The sequence below is a fragment of the Acomys minous genome (genome assembly GCF_964271855.1).
Source record: "Acomys minous genome assembly, chromosome: 9".
Classification (NCBI taxonomy): domain Eukaryota; kingdom Metazoa; phylum Chordata; class Mammalia; order Rodentia; family Muridae; genus Acomys; species Acomys minous.
Genome location: NC_140490.1, coordinates 33707859 through 33729410, shown reverse-complemented (window position 1 = coordinate 33729410; position 21552 = coordinate 33707859). Strand labels below are relative to the sequence as shown.

Sequence of the window (21552 nt, the reverse complement as noted above, 5' to 3'; positions counted from 1 at the left end):
CTGTGTGTGTGTGTGTGTGTGTGTGTGTGTGTGTGTGTGTGTGTGTGTGTGTGAGTGTGTGTAGGACAGGCTGTTAAATAGTCATGCAATACTGTCTTCCAGTGTTTTGTTAATTTGCATAAAATATAATACAGCTGGCGCCAAGTCAGATGTATTCATCTTCAGCTTCCTTTTCTTAAAATTTTTTTGTTTGAAGTTTCTTATTTCTACTCAATTTACATACCCCCTCTTTTTCACTCACCTTCTCTAACAACCGCCACTAACCTCTCTGGGTCATCAGGTTGAGCATACAAAATAGGATATTTTTACAAATAAATACAAATGTTCTATTCACCTCCTGTATGAGGGCAAAAACCAGCCAAAGGGTCTTATAAAGATTTCTCCTGCTTCCTCTTGATTGTTCTTTGGGATGCTGTCAGGCATCCTTCAAGAACATTTCAGAGCACTTAATTATCTGCAGAACACGTTGAGACATGTCTGCAGGCTTAGCTTTGCTTCTGAGCCCCGGGCCTGTGCATGTTTGCCTTGGCTATTCCTGAGAGCCAAACCTGAGGTGAGAAAGCCCTGCATGCAATTGAGCTAAGTAGAGAAACTGGGCAGTCTCCTGGGACACAGTTTACTAGAGATGGGATTTCTTTCTTTCCTTTTTCCCTTTAATTTGATTTCATTTTGCTTTTTTCCTTTTATTCCTTCTCTTCCTAATTTGTACTTATTAAGGTTCCTCTTCCTATATTCCTCCCAATTCTTCCCTGCCTCTTCTCCCCTCCAAATCCACTCTCTTTCTGTCTTTCATTGGAAAACAAACAAGCTTCTAAGGATAGTGACAGACATATAGCAAAATAAAATATAATAAGATAAAAAAACCTATCACATCAGGGTTGGACAAAACAAACAAAGAGAAGGAAGAAATTATGATGTTTTAAGAAAAAAGGGAGAAGGAAAGAAAAATGGGAGAGGGAGGAAGGGGGCGAGAGAATAGGGAGTGTAAATGACTATGAAGGAAATTGTATCTAACTTCAACTAAGATGCTTCCGAGGTGCTGAAGACTTCCTGAACAGGGCTCTTGTGCGCTCCGCTGGTTCTCCCAGTGGTGAGGAATATTTTAGGAATACTACAAAGCCACAACAGGGCACCACCACTTCTCCAGGCCCATAGGTTTTACATCTGCCTGCATGCGCAGACCCAACCTGGGAACTTAAGAGAGTGTGTGGTGGTTAAAGTGACACTTCTCTAAGTGCTCATCCTGCAGCTAGGGAAGTACTGGATCAGGGTAGTGACCTCCACTCTTTTCAGGCAGCCCCTGCCTGGTTCCATGCCCTAGTTTAACACACAAGCATCCTACACTCTCGGTCAGAGAGATCAGTCCAGCCTCTCTCTCTCTCTCTCTCTCTCTCTCTCTCTCTCTCTCTCTCTCTCTCTGTTTTTCCTTTGTGCTCATGTATATATGGATGCATACTTATGTGCTTGTAGAGGTCAGAGGTCAACCTCCAGCTTTTTTTTTCCCTAGGAGGTATCTACCCTGATTTTTGAAAGGCATCGGTCACTGGGATGCAGGCCTTGCTGACTAGGCTAGGCTGTCTAGCCAGAATACACCAAGAATCCTCTTGTCTCTGCCCCTCTAGCTCTGAGATTACAAGCATGCCCCACCAGGCCTGGGTTTGCAGTGTACGCACTGGGGATCTAACTCAGACCTTCACGCTTGCACGAGAAATACTTTATAGTTATGGCTGAACTAACTTCCCAGGTGCCTTGCTCCAACAGTTTTCAAACTTTAACCAGCCAAAGCCCAAGGTGATGTCACTGCTGCCACGACTGACTGAACATTCTCTGGAATATATAGCTTTGTGCACAACATGGTTCAAACAATGCCAGGAGTCCTTGATGTCTCTCCTTAACTACAAAAAGATTGGGGTACTGTTCCCAGGTCAGTACTGTTGCACTGCTAGGTCTGGGCCTGAGTTACTTTTCTAATGTGCCCTTGTGGTACCCAAGCAACCTTGAACCCCGTATTGCTGATTTTCTGCTTGTGCTTTTCTGATGGAATATATTGCTGAGTCTCTACTGGGTTTGTCTATGTGGGACTCTGGAATGAGAACTTCAGATTGAAAACCATCACCACCGTGGACTGAAACACAGACCTAAGTGCTGGAGCAGGAGCCCCAGCCTTCCCCCAGCCTGGGACTGTGTGACTGGGCTGCATGGTAGTTTTGGTGACTCAGACAATGCGTTTATGTATGTGTGGGGCTGCTATTCCGTGTCACATGAATTCGTGGGAGCCTAGTCCCTGGCTTGGGCCTTATACTGTGAAGTGGGCAAAGAGCGGGGCAGTGCGTGGATAGAGAGAGGACTAGACCAGACATCTGCTGTTGACAGAGGCATTGTCCTCCCGTTTAGTGACTCTTCAGGGAAAGGACCATGATAGCCTGTGCTATGTAGGGTGCCTTGGCTCTCAGGCATTCAATCCTGATAAACAATGATGGCACAAGTAAGAATTTTATGGAGGGAAATCCATTCCAATTTATAAACTGAGATTCAGAGGCTTAAAGATCATTGTGTGTACTCCAAGCTGAGGAGGGAGGAACCCCTCTATGCTAGAGGCACAGATTGGCCTCCGTTCTTCTATAAATTATGACAAGGCAATCAGAAAGGTGAGGCAGAGCCCCACACCTTCTCATACAGCAGTTCTGGTAGTTGAAAACAATCAATATCCATCCACACAGGAACGAGAATTCCGAAGGCCTCACTTAGTTCCCCCACTATCACCTGAGAACAAGAAAGCTCAGGCTCAGATTATGGAGGCCTGGGCTGACTGTGGCTCAGGTACCTAAGTCAAATGAACCGTGTCCATGTTGCTCACTTCTCAGAGTAACTGAATCTGCTTTATCTATGTGTAAATCTTTCTCTGCTTAAAGCCAGGTCCTGAAAAATAAAAACAAAAACAAAAAACCTTTGGATGCAGCTTAATTTGTTCAATTAAGGAAATGCGTATTTGTTAACCAACTCTTGCTACCATGCTAGGCATATGGGGAACATATAGGTGGATTGCACCTGATCATGCCCCGCCCCCGGAGGTAAATGGATGCTCAGCAATCGCTACATAGATGCTGGAGGGTTGCTTCCTGACGTCTGCCGATCCAGATGTAGATTGTACAGAGCTCTCTCCAGCTACTCTTGTTTTAGCTTCTGCAGACCTGAGATGTGTATGTTCCTCTTTGGAGCTCACCTCTGCCTAATAATGGACACATTCAGTGACCGGAGAGCCAGAGCTTTAGCTTAGCGAGTCAGATGGCAGGCGTGTGAACGAGGGCTCCAATTTCCCATCTGCTCCCGGAAAGAAGAATAAATATATGCCACACGGCTATGAAGACTGGAGGAGTTGCTACATGAAACAGTGGAGCTGGCACATGGCCTGGCACACAGGTGCACATAGCTGCTTTCTGTGTTATTAGCACTGCTGTGTATGTTCGGACAGAAATCCCTACATCTCAGCGGCAGTCGAAGCTTGTGGGTGACAAATAGCTTCCAACGCCTGAAAACAAGTGGCTCCTTCCAGTAACAAGTAAACAGTAATAAGTAAAATAAAGTGCTGTTGTACTACACAGGTGATTCAGATCTCCCTGTGTGTCTCTTCTAAATGGAGCTAGAGCCGGGCGTGGTGGCACACGCCTTTAATCCCAGCACTCGGGAGGCAGAGGCAGGCGGATCGCTGTGAGTTCGAGACCAGCCTGGTCTACAAAGCGAGTCCAGGACAGCCAAGGCTACACAGAGAAACCCTGTCTCAAAAAAAAAAAAAAAAAAAAAAAAAAACCAAAAAAACAACAATAACAACAACAACAACAACAACAAATAAATGGAGCTAGATGTGGTGCGTTTCAGTGGCATGCTCTGTGTCCCTGAGTGGGGAACCAGACAAAGAGGGCCAAGGATTGAAGGCTCTATTAGGAGGCGTGGCCTTTTTGGAGTAGGCTTGGCCTTGTTGGAGGAAGCCAATCATGGGGCAGGGAGGATTGAAGCAGCAGAGTGGGTGTGTCAGCTCAGTAATGGAGAGCCAACACTGAGGGTATGTGGCTAAGAGGAGTGCGTTCTGCAGGCTTGGCTGGGCAAAGGCCATGGCAACAGATGATAGAGGCAATCTGTGTGAGCGGTGGTGAGAGAAAGCTCCAGTCCTGCCCTGCCTTCCTGGGAGGGATCTGTGACCTAACACAGGGTTTAGCTTTGAAGGGAGACTACCTGCTGTTTGAGGCGTTGTCTAAGAAGAGAGTTCCATGGTTTCGTTTTGTCCCAGAACCCACAAAATATGTAGTAGTCCTCCTTTGGGGAGAATTTGTGAAAACGCCCCTGTGATGTTCTGAATGAAAATGGTCCCCATAGGCCCATAGTGAGTGGGCTCTACTAGGAGGCGTGGCCTTGTTGGAGTAGGTGTGGCCTTGTTGGAGGAAGATGGGGAGAGGGGGGCCGGAGCGGGGCCGGGGGGCGGGGGGAGGGAGGAGTTGGGGAGGGACAGGGAGTTGGGCTTTGAGGTGTCTGTCAGATGTTCAAGCCAGGCCCAGTATTGCTATCTCTTCATGCCTCTACCAATCCAGATGTGGAACTGTCAGCTACCTCTCCAGCACAGTGTCTGCCTGCATGCCACCAGGCCTCCAGTCACAACAATAATTAAGTGTTTTCCGTTATAAAAATTTCTGTGGTCCTGGTGTCTCTTCATAGCAATAGAAACCGAAACCAAGAGAGCTACTATCTGAAGTGAAGGTGACTTTAGTGTTATCTTGAGATGTCAACAATTTTTGATTACCTGAAGAATTATTCCGCTCTAGAGCCTTTGACTAAAACCTGAGACTGCGCTCCGCCAGACAGTGTCATGTTTGCCAGGACGGCAGAGTAGAAGGGCAGCCCTTCCCTCTGGGAAAGCTGCTGAGGGCCTGCAGCATCAGCCCATCCACCAGTGTGCTGGCCTGGGACACCTGCTGGAGGCCTGTGTGCACTCTCCAGGTGCTGCTAGATTCCAGAAAACACTCTGCCCTCCGTGCCACATCCCTGTCAGTGTGTTCCTTGCTGAGAAGGAAAGTGTGAGATCACGTGTGGCTGAGATGAACCAAGGAGCACCCCTTCAGGCGTCGTGGAGGGCATGAAGTAGTTGTCTTGAAGACGAAGACGTGGAGCGCAGGGAGAGCTACATTCCGTTTCCGGATGAACCTGGGACATGCGTGCTTTCCCTTCCCCTGCGTACATCCCTCCAGAAAGGCGCCTGTGAGGAGAAATGGCCCTGTGAGCTCTGCCCATTGTCACCCTTCCCAAGGGTCTTCTGATCTTTTTGGAACCATTAGGCTTTCTCTCAGTGGATCTATAAAAGGTCAACAGAAACAATAAATGGACAATTTTTAAACTTTGTCAGAGTTATACTTAGGGGGCAATCTCGGCCATAAATACCAATTCCTAAGCCTCCTCCCCGTTTACCAGCCACACCGTGCTCAGATATGATTGCCTGCCCCGCCCGTCACAGGGCCAGCAGCTTATCTTGCCAAGAGTGTGTCAGGGAGTGATTTGCAGCCACTTCTGTATCTGCTCCATGGAGCTTACTCCACAGAGAGCCAGGCATGATGTACATCTTAAGGCACACATTCATCTCCAATTTAGTGCCCACATATCTGCAATAGCCATATTGAACTGAAGCTGAGAAAAATCACCACCGTTGCCTCCCTGACTGTAAGGAGTCTGCGGTAGATCAGAGGATCACCCTATTGATCACTGGTCAGAAAGGATTACCCCGCACCCTCCTTCTGCCCTGTCAATAAGTGCTCCAAATATCCATTCTAAGAGACACATTTAAAAAAAAAAAAGAGCATGGAGAGCTGTGAATAGAATAGGCACACAGGTCATGGGCATTTCTTAGCAGGTGAAGTGTTTCCTGTACAAGTGGAAGGACTTGAGCTAAAACCCCCAGAGCTTCCACAACACCTGGCACGACAGCACACATTCAAGTACCCAGACAGCCATGTAATAGAGACAGGAGAATTGCCAGAAGATTTTGGGCCAGCTAGCCTTCAACACAGGGGAAGGGAACCTACTGTTGTCTTTTGACTTACACACAGCACACACACATACACACACACGCACGCACGCATGCACACATGCACATATGCACACACATTCTACTTACACTCAGGCAGGAATATACACATATACATGCACACATATCATGCATACACATGACATACAAAAGTCAAAGAGACACCATATAGTGGAAAGCATTCAAAGACAAGAAGTATTCTAGGTTACCCACACCCGGGAAGGACTGAAGCTTTTAAGAGTATTGACATCTCTTTTGTAACAGATTGTTCCACTCAGGGAAATTACAATTACTGTCATTTTTTGATACTGACATTGCAAATTATATATATTTTCCCCAGACATGGTATTTTAACTAAATAGTGAAATAAGGCATCAAGTAGTTCAATGTGCATTTCAAAGTGGGGTCGTCTTCACTTCCTAGAGCTCTCTGTCTTTATGAAAAGTTTCTTGATGACTTGTTAAAAATGCCCCAACCCTCGAGCTGAGCTCACTGGCTTGTCTGAAATGCTGTCAAGCTCCTAACAAAGGGGGTCAAGGTGGCGATTTAGAAAACTGGGGATCAATGTTGCTTTATAAAATAGTTACAAATCTGCATTCTTGTCAAAGTCGCAGATGTCAAGTTGGGGACATGAGAAGTCTATGCAAGGCAGCATATCTCACTGAGTAAGTCTCCCTCTGTAAGTGTTGTATGTCAGCTGGGCACAGTGATAAGGTATTAGCAACCTTAACTCTGTGCTCTTTTAACTTATTTTTCATGGACATCTTTTCAGATACCATACTCTGATCATCCTTGGCAAGCATCCTTGGCAAGCATAGTTTGATCTCACAGACACAGACGTGTCGAGCCATCATGGTGGGAAGGCGTGTTGGAATGGGCCAACTTAAGTTATGGTGCACCAGGTAGTGGAGAAAGGTTATGCCAGCACAGGGATTGCTCTCTCCTTCCCTGCTTTTATTTGGCCTAGGTCCCAGTCTATGGGATAGATCTCTTTGTTTTCAGAGTTGCTTTCTCCCTTAATTAACCCTCTGTAGAAATGCCCTTGCAGCACACTCATGCATGCACCTCGTCAATCTTCTGGGTGATTCTTTTTGTAAGAGTATTTTATTTTATGTGTCTTAGTGTTTTGTTTGTGTGTTAGTAGGTGCATCACATGTGTGCCTGGTGTACACAGGGGTCTCAAGTGTGTATCAAATCCCCTGGAATGTGGAGGCTTAAGTTATGGGTGGTTGTTTGCCACTATGTGGGTGACAGGAACCAAAATATGGATGCTCTGTGATAGCGACAAGAACTCTTAACTGCTGATCCAATCTCTAGTCCTCCTAGGTGACTCTTAATCTAGTCAAGTGGAAACTAACCACCAAATAGGATACACAAGAGGTTCTCAGAGCTGAGCACAGTGAGAAGGAGTCTTTTCCTGTAGGATTTCTCAGTGGTTTCAGTTTGAGCAACTGCCTTAGTGATGTAGAGAGAGTCAGCGCAGTTGAAAAGTATCAGCATGTTAGTGGTGTTTCAAGGAAATGAGCAAGGTCCTAGAGATTCAGGACTCTCTGAGAATGTCCCACCTTGATTCTTAGAAAGGACAGGGATAGCTTTGAGATAGCAAAGTTGGATGGAATCCACGGTGCGCTCCCTTGTGAGGAGGCACTAAGTGGTGCCGGGCCCCGTGGCTACCTGAGCTCATGTAGAGGGATCATCTTGGTCGTTCTTCTCCATATGGCTTTGTGATGAAGTTCTGACTAGACAGGATGAATCATGGGCTCTGGCTCAAAAATAGCATATAAATTTGTTTGTAGATCATTGACGTCATATCTTCCCTTGAGGGGGAAGGGTCAGAGAGCAAACGCCAAGCGTGCTTGCTCCCTTTAAAGAAAAAAATCCAGGGCTAGAGTTCTTGTGCCCAAAAACTTCAGCTCTGCCTCAGCCAGAATGGATTGATACGCTCCTCTGGGACTGAGATACTTGAAGTCTGTCTTGTGGCTCCCCCTCTGCTGCCCTCGTGCCTAAGTTCTCAGAGAATACCGTTCACCCGGACAGTAAGGATATCCATGAGGCTACCACTTGATGTACAGATCACTGAACTGTGGTGGGAACTGAAACCTCATGCAGGCTTTCTGCCTGTCTGTCTTCTCAGAGACTCAGATCCCAGCCTCCTGCACTGTCCAGAAAGAAGGGTGGAAGGAAAGGCACAGGAGTGCTGGGGGAATAAGCCCTGGCTCTAACCTACCTGCCTACCTGCCAGCCTGGAGGGTGATGGAGGGCACCAGGAAAGGCTAGCTGGAAGCATCAGAGCCTATAGGAAATGGGTCATGGCACCAAGCTCTGTGCTGTAGTGAGGGAGGAAGCTACATCTATAACGATGAGATGGGGGATCAAATCCTTGTCTTAGCCTCAAGTGGAGATGCACTGAGACAGGGAATGCCCTAGCGGGATTGACAAGGATGTGATGACCCTACTCTTCATTTTCCTTCTTCCTGTGGCCTTGTGAAGTTCCAGTAAGTGCCTGGCCATATCCACACAGGAACCGTAATATTGTAATGACTACTGGGTCCCATCTGTCTGATGAAGGGCTATTAAAGAATCTGTTTGCATCAAAGATTGGTGATTAAAGGAGATGGATTCAGGGCCACTTTCTCTTCAGTTTATTGAAGAACCCACACATACACAAACCTCTTTTTCTTTAAGGGAACCAACTGTGTAACTTGACCAGTAAATAGGTCACAAATGACTAGAAGATCCATATTCTATCTTTCTTACCCTGAGAAACTCAAACATCATCTGAAAAGCTGGTTTTCTACTTCTGGCCCTTGGACGACATAACATTGTGAAAGGTCAGTGGGTCTGTTTACACAGTTACAAACACATTGGGACTGCCTCCAAAGGTTCAGATTGCTACTCTCATTTAAAGCTTCTTTTCCTATTAGGAACGGTTTCCATGTGTGTGACCTCATGCTCTGTATTGCTTGTGGGGGAGGCGGAGAAAGATCTGGGTATCGGCTTTGAGTCTACTGTGTGCTTAGACATTCTTGGCCTTATTTTCTCTGAGCTGAAAAACTTTAGCCTTCTTAACTTCTTTGTGAGATTATTCTCTCCCCCCCCTTTTTTTTTTGCCATGTGTGTGACCAGTTCAAGATAAAGCCTCCTGAAGAAGTTTGTTAATCATTAAAGCCATTTGAGACCTCCTGAAACTCACCAAATTGCACATCACTCTTTGGGCTTTAAGAATTAGAGTGACTGAGATGACTTGGAGTCTGGGCAAGAATTTTGTTCTTAAATGGAGCAAATAGGTTTATTGAGATGATATTAAACCCCAACTGAAAATCTCTTTCTTGTGGAAGGGCACCCGTGTTTCAGAGGCTGCTAGATTGGCACTGGATCAGAGAGGACCGTAGGCTGGCCTAGATGAGAACAAACAGAAGCTTGTTCTCCAAACTCGTAACTTACTGACAGTGTTGCTCTCAGAGTGGCTTACAAGTACGACACGGGAAGATAGAGCTACCTAACTATGTCATAAAGACAGGGCCACCGAGCAAATTGGTCTGTTGGAGGGTAGTTCTCTGAGAACTCAAGGGAGAAACAGATTAACACCTCAGCAACTTTCTAGGCTTCACATTTCTATCCTGGCATTCCAGTACGATGGCATTTCTGCCCAAGTTCCTACTCCAGACTGAACTGCACCTCCTTAACACTCATATGAGCAGCTGCACTATTCGCTGTGGCCCCATAACAGAAACAGCCTTTTAGAAAACCTTAGGGTCGAATGAGGATCTGAGGGTGCAATTTGTATGTGATGGGATGTATTCTCATAAGATGGACAGAGGGGTTCTCAGCGAGAACTCTAAGAAGACAGTTGGCTAGGAAGAGGTGCTCCACCCGAGTCAAACCTGGAAGCACCTGTATCTCAGATGTCTGTCCTGTGGAAAAGAGAGAACTTCCTTCTCTATGGGGATGGGACAATAGCTCCATGGGTAAAGTGCTTGCCATGCAAACTTGAGAGCCTGAGTTTAGAGCCCAGAACCTACATGAAGTTGGACATAATAGCACATACCTGTAATTTTGTTGCTCTTGCAGCAAGGTAAGAGATGCACCCAGAAGAGTGCTTGTAAGCTCTCCAGACAGCTTGGTGTCTGCTTTGGTGAACAAGAGATCTGTCTCAAACAAGGACGGTAAGGACAGACACCCAAGGTTATTCTCTGACTGCCATGGCATGTACACATATACATGCATATAGGGAAATAGAGAGACGGGTTAAAAAGAAGAATCTATTCTGTGATACTTTTCCATAGACACTGTGGGACTCCACAGTAGTAGCAAGCTGGGGACCTAGAGAGCTCGGACAGTTTTCACAGAAGACCTTGGATTTTGATTGAGCCCAGAGAGTGGTGAGGGCAGAAGATACTCAATTTTCCTTTCTCCTTAAACAGATCTAATTACCACAACAGGTATAGGCAAGGCTGCTTCCTGCTTCACTTGTTGAGAAAATGCATTCTCAGATGCCTGTGTGTGTGTATGTGTGTGTATGTGTGTGTTTGTGTGTGTATGTTCATATGTAATATACATAGAGAGAGAAATGGCAGATTTTGACTCCCAGCTACTGAAAGCAATCTAACTAAATTGAGATCTAACGTATCATCTATCAAGAGATGGTATAAGATGACAGCCTAGGTCATCTGTCTCTGATGACTCATCCAGGCACTCTCATTTGCATTTCTAAGAGGGCATGTGTCATTTTGTCTCCCAAAGTTTATTACATTGACAATATCTCATGGGGAAAATGTTCCAATTCAATTATTCTGAAGCTAATATTTAATAACGAGTATGTTCAATCATTATCGTGCTATCATTGACTCTCATGTTTAGAAACAAAGGCTAAACAGAAGGTGATGAGCGTTCATTAATTCCTAGAAGTAATAAGTTGTAGAGCTAAGAGCTGGGTGTAGGAGCCATGATATAGGCCAAGATTTTCAACCACAGTGTTAGAGTTACATTAAAATAAAAACTCCTGCTGGGCAGTGGTGACACACGCCTTTAATCCTACCACTCAGGAGGCAGAGTCAGGAGGATTTCTGTGAGTTCAAGGCCAGCCTGGTCTACAGAGAAAGTTCTAGGAAGCCAGGGCTACGCTGTCTAAACAAACAAACAAACAAACAAAACAACAAAGACAACAAAAATAAACAAACAGACAAAAACCCCTCCCTGTTTTGGGTGTTGATTCTAACTGAGAAATAACCTGAAACACTCCTATCTGTAGCAAGAAGACAGTCCAGTTAGGGCTGCGTAGGTTAGAGCACGCAGGGGCTAGGCAGTTCTGACAGTCTTCATGGATGAGTCCGGGACTTCAAATGAGCCCAGAGCGTGATAAGTGTGGGAGAACGTTCCCTCTTGATATCCATTCCCCTTTTCAGTAAATCATTACTTTATCAGATCCCCAGAGGCATGGTTGCTTCACAACTCCTCAGCTTTAGGAAAGCTGCCAGTTTGTGTGTGTGTGTGTGTGTGTGTGTGTGTGTACAAGAGAGAGGCGGGGGGAGGAGAAGTTTCTGTATATTGGCATTTTTATCTACATTTACGTGTGGACATGCAAAGACCAGAGGTCACTCTGTAGGTACTGTTTGTCCATTTTTTTTTTGAGAAAGAGTTCCTCTTCAGTGTAGAACTCACCAAATAAGCTCATATGGCTGATCACAAATCATAGGGACACCAGCATGCCTGGCTGATGTTTATGTTAGTTCTAGGCATGAAACCTAGGTCTTCATGCTACAAGGCATTAATTTACCAGCGAGATCCCTCCCCAGTTGCCTGACGCCCACTTTCTCCCCTATGATTGCTTTATCTTCATATTGTAAGGAGAAGGGATGCTGTGGTTCTGGGTCTGACATGCATGCATTACCCTGTGATAAACTAGATTATCCAGTTCACGCCCTCCTCAGTTCTCCCAGGGAGGAATACACTTTCTCATCCTGGTGATGTTGGCCCTGTTATCCACGGTGGCCCAGCAGATGAACTAAGCTTACCTGTTGTGGGTGGTGTCGTCTGTTTTCTTGTACTCACATGGAAGGGTGTCCACAACTTTGAGGGCTGGGAAAATATCCCAGCCTTGTGGTGGGACAGTGTCCCAAGGGGATCCTGAGGCACGGGAGCCTCATATGTCTTAGTCAACATTCTATTGCTCTGCATAGACACCATGACCATGGCAACTCTTATAAAGGAAAACCTTTAATTGGGGCTGGCTTGTCTATTATGGCAGGAGGCATGGCAGCACACAGGAAGACATGGTGCTGGAGAGGTAGCTGGGACTTCTACATCTGGATACAGCAGGAAGAGAGTGAGACACTGGGCCTGGTTTGAGCTTCTGAAACCCCAAATCCCATCCCCAGTGAAACACTTCCTCCAGTACAGCCATGCCTACTCCAACAAAGCCTGATCTCCTAGTCCCTGTAAAGTAGAGACCAACCCTAATGACCAACGCAGTTAAATAATATAGCCTTTGAGGGCTAACTCTATCCAAACCATCACCATGCCATATGGCTATATCTGTCCAGTTTTTCTAAGGATAAGTCCATCACCTTTGCTATGATTGGTTGCTATCTAGCTTGGGCCAATGAGATACAAGAAAAAGCTTTTTCTGTGCTCATAAGACATTGTCTTGCTCTTATGGTGAAATTTTAGAAGAGATTCTGTCTTCTGAAGTAGTTGTTGCTGTCGCTGCATACTTCCAATGTCAGCTATGCCACTAGAATTCTTCATGGTGACAGTCCCTTGACGTCTTGGCAGGTCCAGCAAGAAGCATCATGCAAGCTAATCTGGGCCTTGCTAGCTGGAGCTATTTAGTTCTCCCAGACTTGTAAAGGTTCAAAAATACATCTAGGGTTTCATTGACTTATCTTGGGGTCATACACAAGTTTTCTATCCCTTCTCAAAACCAGGAGACTGGGTTATGCCTGTTTTGATGGCAGAGGGTTGAGCATTAAGAGGTGACTGTTTCTCCACCTAGGCTCCACCAGAGCTGCTAACATCATGCTGGTGAAAGAACCGATGAGCTTAGCCCACCTGCTGAGTCACCAGGGAAGGCCACGGTAACAAATTTGCAGTAGAGTGGGGGAGTGTCTGAAGAGTCGGAGTAATAACCCAATGTCCCACAGGGCCTTACATGTTTGAGCTCTTAGAACCATCACAGCCTTCTACCTGCCCACTCAGCAGTGAGGCCAGCACACAGAAAGAGGCAACTGAGGCAACATCATGGAAACAAAGCTGGACCCATGGTGTCAAGTATACTCCAAGTCCTCCTCCCCCACTGACTATCAAGCGTGGCCAGCCAGCTTGGCCATTACTTGGTCCTGTAACTCAACCAGATCAGAGAGCACTTCTTGAGACGCTTGAGAGCAAAGGCCCAGAGGTAGACATAAAGCATGCCCAGGAGAAGCAGTGCAAGGAGCCTAAGGAGATGGTTTCATTGCCGGTGCTTTTGCTTTGGAAACAAGCTTTCTCTGTCTCTCAGTTCCCTAGCAGATCTGTTGCGTTTTGGTTTCGTGTGATTTGATTTAGACCTGACCTTCTAGGCAGTACGCTAACAGCCTGCCTGAACTGTGGCATTTATTAATTGCCACAAGCTGTCCTCAGTCAGTAAGAATCAGGTTTCTTTCCCTTCAAAGCTTTTCAGGGGACTCAGCCACTAGAGAAGAGGTGTGGCCTTGAACCCCTAGTTGGGCCAGCACTTGAATCTTTCCTCTTAAACTCTATAATTGCCTCTGTTCACATCGATCGAGGTAATTCCTTCCTTGCTGGAAGCTCTTCTTTCCTTGGCAGCCACTTCTGTCCCCCACCTTCTGTCATCTTACATTACTAACATGACACAAATTGTGTGGGCAGTAAATCAAAGACTTTGTAAAAGGCACATTCGAATGCTATTGATGAGGACGTAAGGCATGCCTCCTGAAATTAGAACCAAACATTTGAGGGAATGCTTATAATGGATTTCTGAGTTACTTCCAACTCTACTAAAAAGTTTCTGATGACCTAGGGTTTCAAATATAGAGAAGGAAGTGTCAGAGATTGGTTGGATATGTGCTGTGTTCTGTGAGCCATGAAGTTCCTCTGTGAGCTATGCAGGTCCTCTGTGAGCTATACAGGCCTCTGTGAGCTATACAGGCCTCTGTGAGCTATACAGGCCTCTGTGAGCTATACAGGTCCTCTGTGAGCTATACAGGCCTCTGTGAGCTATACAGGTCCTCTGTGAGCTATACAGGCCTCTGTGAGCTATACAGGCCTCTGTGAGCTATACAGGTCTCTGTGAGCTATACAGGCCTCTGTGAGCTATACAGGCCTCTGTGAGCTATACAGGTCCTCTGTGAGCTATGAGGGCCTCTGTGAGCTATGCAGGCCTCTGTGAGCTATACAGGCCTCTGTGAGCTATACAGGTCCTCTGTGAGCTATACAGGCCTCTGTGAGCTATACAGGTCCTCTGTGAGCTATACAGGCCTCTGTGACCTATACAGGTCCTCTGTGAGCTATGCAGGCCTCTGTGACCTATACAGGCCTCTGTGAGCTATACAGGTCTCTGTGAGCTATACAGGCCTCTGTGAGCTATACAGGCCTCTGTGAGCTATACAGGTCTCTGTGAGCTATACAGGCCTCTGTGAGCTATACAGGTCTCTGTGAGCTATGCAGGCCTCTGTGAGCTATGCAGGCCTCTGTGAGCTATGCAGGCCTCTGTGAGCTATACAGGCCTCTGTGAGCTATACAGGTCTCTGTGAGCTATACAGGCCTCTGTGAGCTATGCAGGTCTCTGTGAGCTATGCAGGCCTCTGTGAGCTATGCAGGCCTCTGTGAGCTATACAGGTCTCTGTGAGCTATACAGGCCTCTGTGAGCTATACAGGTCCTCTGTGAGCTATACAGGCCTCTGTGAGCTATACAGGTCCTCTGTGAGCTATACAGGTCCTCTGTGAGCTATACAGGTCCTCTGTGAGCTATACAGGCCTCTGTGAGCTATACAGGTCCTCTGTGAGCTATATAGGCCTCTGTGAGCTATACAGGTCCTCTGTGAGCTATGCAGGCCTCTGTGAGCTATACAGGTCCTCTGTGAGCTATACAGGTCCTCTGTGAGCTATACAGGCCTCTGTGAGCTATACAGGCCCTCTGTGAGCTATGCAGGCCTCTGTGAGCTATACAGGCCTCTGTGAGCTATACAGGCCCCTGTGAGCTATACAGGTCTTCTGTGAGCTATACAGGTCTTCTGTGAGCTATACAGGCCTCTGTGAGCTATACAGGCCTCTGTGAGCTATACAGGTCCTCTGTGAGCTATACAGGCCTCTGTGACCTATACAGGCCTCTGTGAGCTATACAGGTCCTCTGTGAGCTATGCAGGCCTCTGTGACCTATACAGGCCTCTGTGAGCTATACAGGTCTCTGTGAGCTATGCAGGCCTCTGTGAGCTATGCAGGCCTCTGTGAGCTATACAGGCCTCTGTGAGCTATACAGGTCTCTGTGAGCTATACAGGCCTCTGTGAGCTATACAGGTCTCTGTGAGCTATGCAGGCCTCTGTGAGCTATACAGGTCCTCTGTGAGCTATATAGGCCTCTGTGAGCTATACAGGCCTCTGTGAGCTATACAGGTCCTCTGTGAGCTATACAGGCCTCTGTGAGCTATACAGGTCCTCTGTGAGCTATACAGGCCTCTGTGAGCTATACAGGTCCTCTGTGAGCTATACAGGCCTCTGTGACCTATACAGGTCCTCTGTGAGCTATGCAGGCCTCTGTGACCTATACAGGCCTCTGTGAGCTATACAGGTCTCTGTGAGCTATACAGGCCTCTGTGAGCTATACAGGCCTCTGTGAGCTATACAGGTCTCTGTGAGCTATACAGGCCTCTGTGAGCTATACAGGTCTCTGTGAGCTATACAGGTCCTCTGTGAGCTATACAGGTCTCTGTGAGCTATACAGGCCTCTGTGAGCTATACAGGCCTCTGTGAGCTATACAGGTCTCTGTGAGCTATACAGGTCCTCTGTGAGCTATACAGGTCTCTGTGAGCTATACAGGCCTCTGTGACCTATACAGGTCCTCTGTGAGCTATGCAGGCCTCTGTGACCTATACAGGTCCTCTGTGAGCTATACAGGCCTCTGTGAGCTATGCAGGCCTCTGTGAGCTATGCAGGCCTCTGTGAGCTATGCAGGCCTCTGTGAGCTATACAGGCCTCTGTGAGCTATACAGGTCTCTGTGAGCTATACAGGCCTCTGTGAGCTATACAGGTCTCTGTGAGCTATGCAGGCCTCTGTGAGCTATGCAGGCCTCTGTGAGCTATGCAGGCCTCTGTGAGCTATGCAGGCCTCTGTGAGCTATACAGGCCTCTGTGAGCTATACAGGCCTCTGTGAGCTATGCAGGCCTCTGTGAGCTATGCAGGCCTCTGTGAGCTATACAGGCCTCTGTGAGCTATACAGGTCTCTGTGAGCTATACAGGCCTCTGTGAGCTATACAGGTCTCTGTGAGCTATGCAGGCCTCTGTGAGCTATACAGGTCCTCTGTGAGCTATATAGGCCTCTGTGAGCTATACAGGCCTCTGTGAGCTATACAGGTCCTCTGTGAGCTATACAGGCCTCTGTGAGCTATACAGGTCCTCTGTGAGCTATACAGGTCCTCTGTGAGCTATACAGGTCCTCTGTGAGCTATACAGGCCTCTGTGAGCTATACAGGCCCTCTGTGAGCTATGCAGGCCTCTGTGAGCTATACAGGCCTCTGTGAGCTATACAGGCCTCTGTGAGCTATACAGGCCTCTGTGAGCTATACAGGCCTCTGTGAGCTATACAGGCCTCTGTGAGCTATGCAGGCCTCTGTGAGCTATACAGGTCCTCTGTGAGCTATACAGGTCCTCTGTGAGCTATACAGGCCTCTGTGAGCTATACAGGTCCTCTGTGAGCTATACAGGTCTCTGTGAGCTATACAGGCCTCTGTGAGCTATAAAGGCCTCTGTGAGCTATACAGGTCTCTGTGAGCTATACAGGTCCTCTGTGAGCTATACAGGTCTCTGTGAGCTATACAGGCCTCTGTGACCTATACAGGTCCTCTGTGAGCTATGCAGGCCTCTGTGACCTATACAGGTCCTCTGTGAGCTATACAGGCCTCTGTGAGCTATGCAGGCCTCTGTGAGCTATGCAGGCCTCTGTGAGCTATGCAGGCCTCTGTGAGCTATACAGGCCTCTGTGAGCTATACAGGTCTCTGTGAGCTATACAGGCCTCTGTGAGCTATACAGGTCTCTGTGAGCTATGCAGGCCTCTGTGAGCTATGCAGGCCTCTGTGAGCTATGCAGGCCTCTGTGAGCTATGCAGGCCTCTGTGAGCTATACAGGCCTCTGTGAGCTATACAGGCCTCTGTGAGCTATGCAGGCCTCTGTGAGCTATGCAGGCCTCTGTGAGCTATACAGGCCTCTGTGAGCTATACAGGTCTCTGTGAGCTATACAGGCCTCTGTGAGCTATACAGGTCTCTGTGAGCTATGCAGGCCTCTGTGAGCTATACAGGTCCTCTGTGAGCTATATAGGCCTCTGTGAGCTATACAGGCCTCTGTGAGCTATACAGGTCCTCTGTGAGCTATACAGGCCTCTGTGAGCTATACAGGTCCTCTGTGAGCTATACAGGTCCTCTGTGAGCTATACAGGTCCTCTGTGAGCTATACAGGCCTCTGTGAGCTATACAGGCCCTCTGTGAGCTATGCAGGCCTCTGTGAGCTATACAGGCCTCTGTGAGCTATACAGGCCTCTGTGAGCTATACAGGCCTCTGTGAGCTATACAGGCCTCTGTGAGCTATACAGGCCTCTGTGAGCTATACAGGCCTCTGTGAGCTATGCAGGCCTCTGTGAGCTATACAGGTCCTCTGTGAGCTATACAGGTCCTCTGTGAGCTATACAGGCCTCTGTGAGCTATACAGGCCTCTGTGAGCTATACAGGTCCTCTGTGAGCTATACAGGTCCTCTGTGACCTATACAGGTCCTCTGTGAGCTATACAGGCCTCTGTGAGCTATACAGGCCTCTGTGAGCTATACAGGCCTCTGTGAGCTATACAGGTCCTCTGTGAGCTATACAGGTCCTCTGTGACCTATACAGGTCCTCTGTGAGCTATACAGGCCTCTGTGAGCTATACAGGCCTCTGTGAGCTATGCAGGCCTCTGTGAGCTATACAGGCCTCTGTGAGCTATACAGGCCTCTGTGAGCTATACAGGCCTCTGTGAGCTATGCAGGCCTTCATACATTCTGAATTTTCATGGTGACCCCTGGAGTCACTCTTTACCTCCCACATTGCAGTTCTCCCAAGGTGGAACAACCCCCATGGTGGGAGATTAGGATTTAAACAAAGAACTCACTATCCATTTTATTTATGCAAAACTATACTCCTTTGAACAGAAAGGACATTCCATAGTCGTCATGAGCCTTGTGTTTGGAGATAGTAAAATATAACCCTAATAGCTACAAGTTTTATGACCAAATCACTTATATTTCTGGGCCTCAGTTTCTTCATTGATAAAATGGGAACAATGTTGTCTACTTTATAGTGTGGTTCTTAGAATTAATTGAGATGATCCAGGAAATGCCCTTAGCACAATGAGTGAGTGGCGCTTGGTAAAGTTTCAAGTTTATTTCTCTGTTATATGGTGAGTGACTAACAGTGTTGTCTAACAGAATGCTTTGTGCTAATGGAAGCCGTCTACATTACCAGTGTCCAATGTGATACTCCATAGCCCCATGTGACTATTAAGAGCTTAAGCATGTGACTGATTGAACTGAAAAAAATTAATAATGTACTTAATTTAATTTTTACTTATTACATTTTACTTTAAATAACTGCATGAGCCTAGTGACTACTGCACTGAATGGCAAAGATAATACATCCTAGGTATTGTGTAAAGAGATTTGTAAAATGTGATTTCCATTCAAGGGAAACTTGTAGTTTATCGGTGGCCCTGGATCATCAGGCAACTCTAAGTATTGTCACAATGCTGTGAGAACTTGAGGAAACGGGGGCCAATTCTGCCTCAGGGTCAGGAAAAGTTTGTATGGAGTTCATAGCAGTTGAGGCTAGACCTAGAAGGATGAATAGATTCATTATTCACATATGATGAGCTCCTTCTGTGGGCCAGGCGCCAGCTCTAAGAGAAAACATTAGTAGGTTTCAAATGTGGGTCCTCTTGGAAAAGGCACACCTGAGCAGTTTCTTCAATCACACTTAAGATTAGGACGATGCTGGGAGCTGAGGGAGACTTCTCAAGGATCACACAAGGGGGACACAATGTGAGAAGAGGTGACGATAGTGATCAGGCAGAACCACCATTGCCAATGTGGAGAAGGTGGTTTCCGTATGGTATTGTAGACTCCAACAGGGGTTAGGAAGGTGGCAGAAGGCCTAAGAATGGCTTTGGATGCTGTGTGCTAGATTTTCTTTATATTGCTGGGGCCTTAGGAGTTGTATAGTATTCAATAAAATTGTCTGATACAAGTGAACAAATGGTCCTGACACAGAGGCTGGGGTCATTTGGGGAGAGTCCCACAGATGGATCATTTGCTGGTGTTTTGGCTGCCAACATCTGTCCATCCTATGATTTCCTTTCACACCTCAATTTCCCTGTGAGCACTGTAGAAGGGTCTCCTCTCCATCACACATTTGGCCCTGGTGGTCTCTCCAGTGTCTAGTTCTGTTGTGGGAGGAATCTGGTGCCACACTGCCTCCAGCACTGGGCTCCAAGAGAAGTCCTCTGGAGTGTAACTGCTGCAGCTAGCTCGTAAGAATGGCAGGACAGAGAAGTAGGCCTGCTTAGGCCAAAACATCCTTGACTCCGGTTCCTTCCTGTTCATAGAGTCTGATCCTTTCAGCTCCTGGGTGTTCGCATATTAGTCGGTCTTCTTTCACTTCCTCTCGTCATAATCACTTTCTGTATCTTACAAGCTGGAGCCCGGATAATACCTTTTAAGAGAAGTGGACAGGCCCAGCAGTGGCTCGACAAGTTCCCTATTCAGCACTTAGAGACGTGTGTTAGGGTGCTCCTTACCAATTAGGCCTTACTTTATATTTTTATAATGTACCCCCATCAGTGATTTCTCCTGTGTATGTATGTTCGTGTGTGTGTGTACAGGCATATGTGTGAACACGTGTGTGGAGAGAGAGGACACCCTCAGCTGTCATTCCACAGACACTGTCTACCTTGGTTACTTGTTTTTTGTTTTTTGTTGTTGTTTTGTTTTCTGAGAGAAGAGTTCTCATTGGCATTCTTTCCCCATAGGCTAGGCTGGCTTGTCAGTGTGCTCCAGGAATCTGTTGTCCTCCATTTTCCTAGGGATTAGAAGTGTGTGACATCATGCCTGGCTTTGTTGGCGGTAGGAGGGAGGGCAGGCTTCTAGGGCATTGAATTCAGATCCTTATTCTGGCAATACTCACACAGTATCTACTGAACAATAACCTCAACTGCACACTAGTGATTTCTTTTCTTTTGTTTGTTTTTTTAATTTTAATTTTTATTTATTTTTGATTTTGATTTTATTTTCATTTTATTTTTTACATGTACATTCATATTATTACTCATATATAAGATAAACTGCATGCAGCAAGAAGAACCACAAACCAATCAGGAATTAAATTAATGTTACATTTATAGTGTTTTGGCTATTTGTATCTGACAACCTTGAAGAAAACATTTTCCTGTCTTGGTGAGTCTAAAACACTAGTTGTTTCTAAGACACCTTTCATGCCAATGTTCAAATAGGCTTAGGGGGTCATGGTTTTATTTCCGTACAAGCCAATCGAAATGGTAGGAAAGACTGACTGCAATATCAGTTTTCATGCATGTAAGACTTGGTTTCTAATCACACAGGAAATGCAAAGGGAAAGGAGTAAAGGAGCAGCCTTTGAGCTGAACTGGGGTAGCAGGAGGGGGAGGGGCGGGTGGATTTATTCTCAAGCCATCATGAGTGAGTGTTGGCGTTCTGCTAGTCGTTGTCTTCTTCTCACCAAAGGGCCAATGTTTTGACATACCCACTCATTCTCTTTATTTGTTGTACTCCTGTGCACAAGCTTAGGCCTTAACCATCTGGACCTATCAGTGGGCTTGTTAGTCATCAGATTTACAACCTGCTGTTAATGGAATCCTTGCAAAAAAAAGTCTTGACTTTGGAGCAGAAGAAAAGGGCTTTGGGTAACAATTCTCCCTGCAGGGCTGTGGAAAGGAAGCATAGAAGTCGAGCTGCTCCAAATGAACCCACTTCCTAGCTTTCTGCTCCTCACACACCTTGGTCAGCATGTCTCAGCACTACAGACCTCCTCCTTTCAAGAACTACTTGTAAGACCATACTATAGCAGGTTTCTCTAACCCGTATCTCAGGGCTGAAGGTGCTCAAAGATAATATGAACTATAACAGAATTGTATCTAAAATATAATTAGACGTTTTGGGGGGAAGGTTTTCTTTTTGTAACTCAATTGCACAGTTCCTAGGTATAAGAAAATTAA

General features: G+C 46.5%; 1 long non-coding RNA gene across 2 annotated transcripts in view; it reads left to right on the top strand.

Moving 5' to 3' along the window:
- Positions 1-8809: 8809 nt before the first annotated feature.
- Positions 8810-21552, top strand: part of LOC311604564 — a 196936-nt gene continuing 184193 nt past the window's right edge. For both annotated transcript variants that reach the window (XR_014781563.1, XR_014781564.1), the window contains exons 1-2: positions 8810-8898; positions 10139-10233. This is a non-coding gene — a long non-coding RNA (uncharacterized lncRNA). The remainder of the gene's footprint in view (positions 8899-10138; positions 10234-21552) is intronic.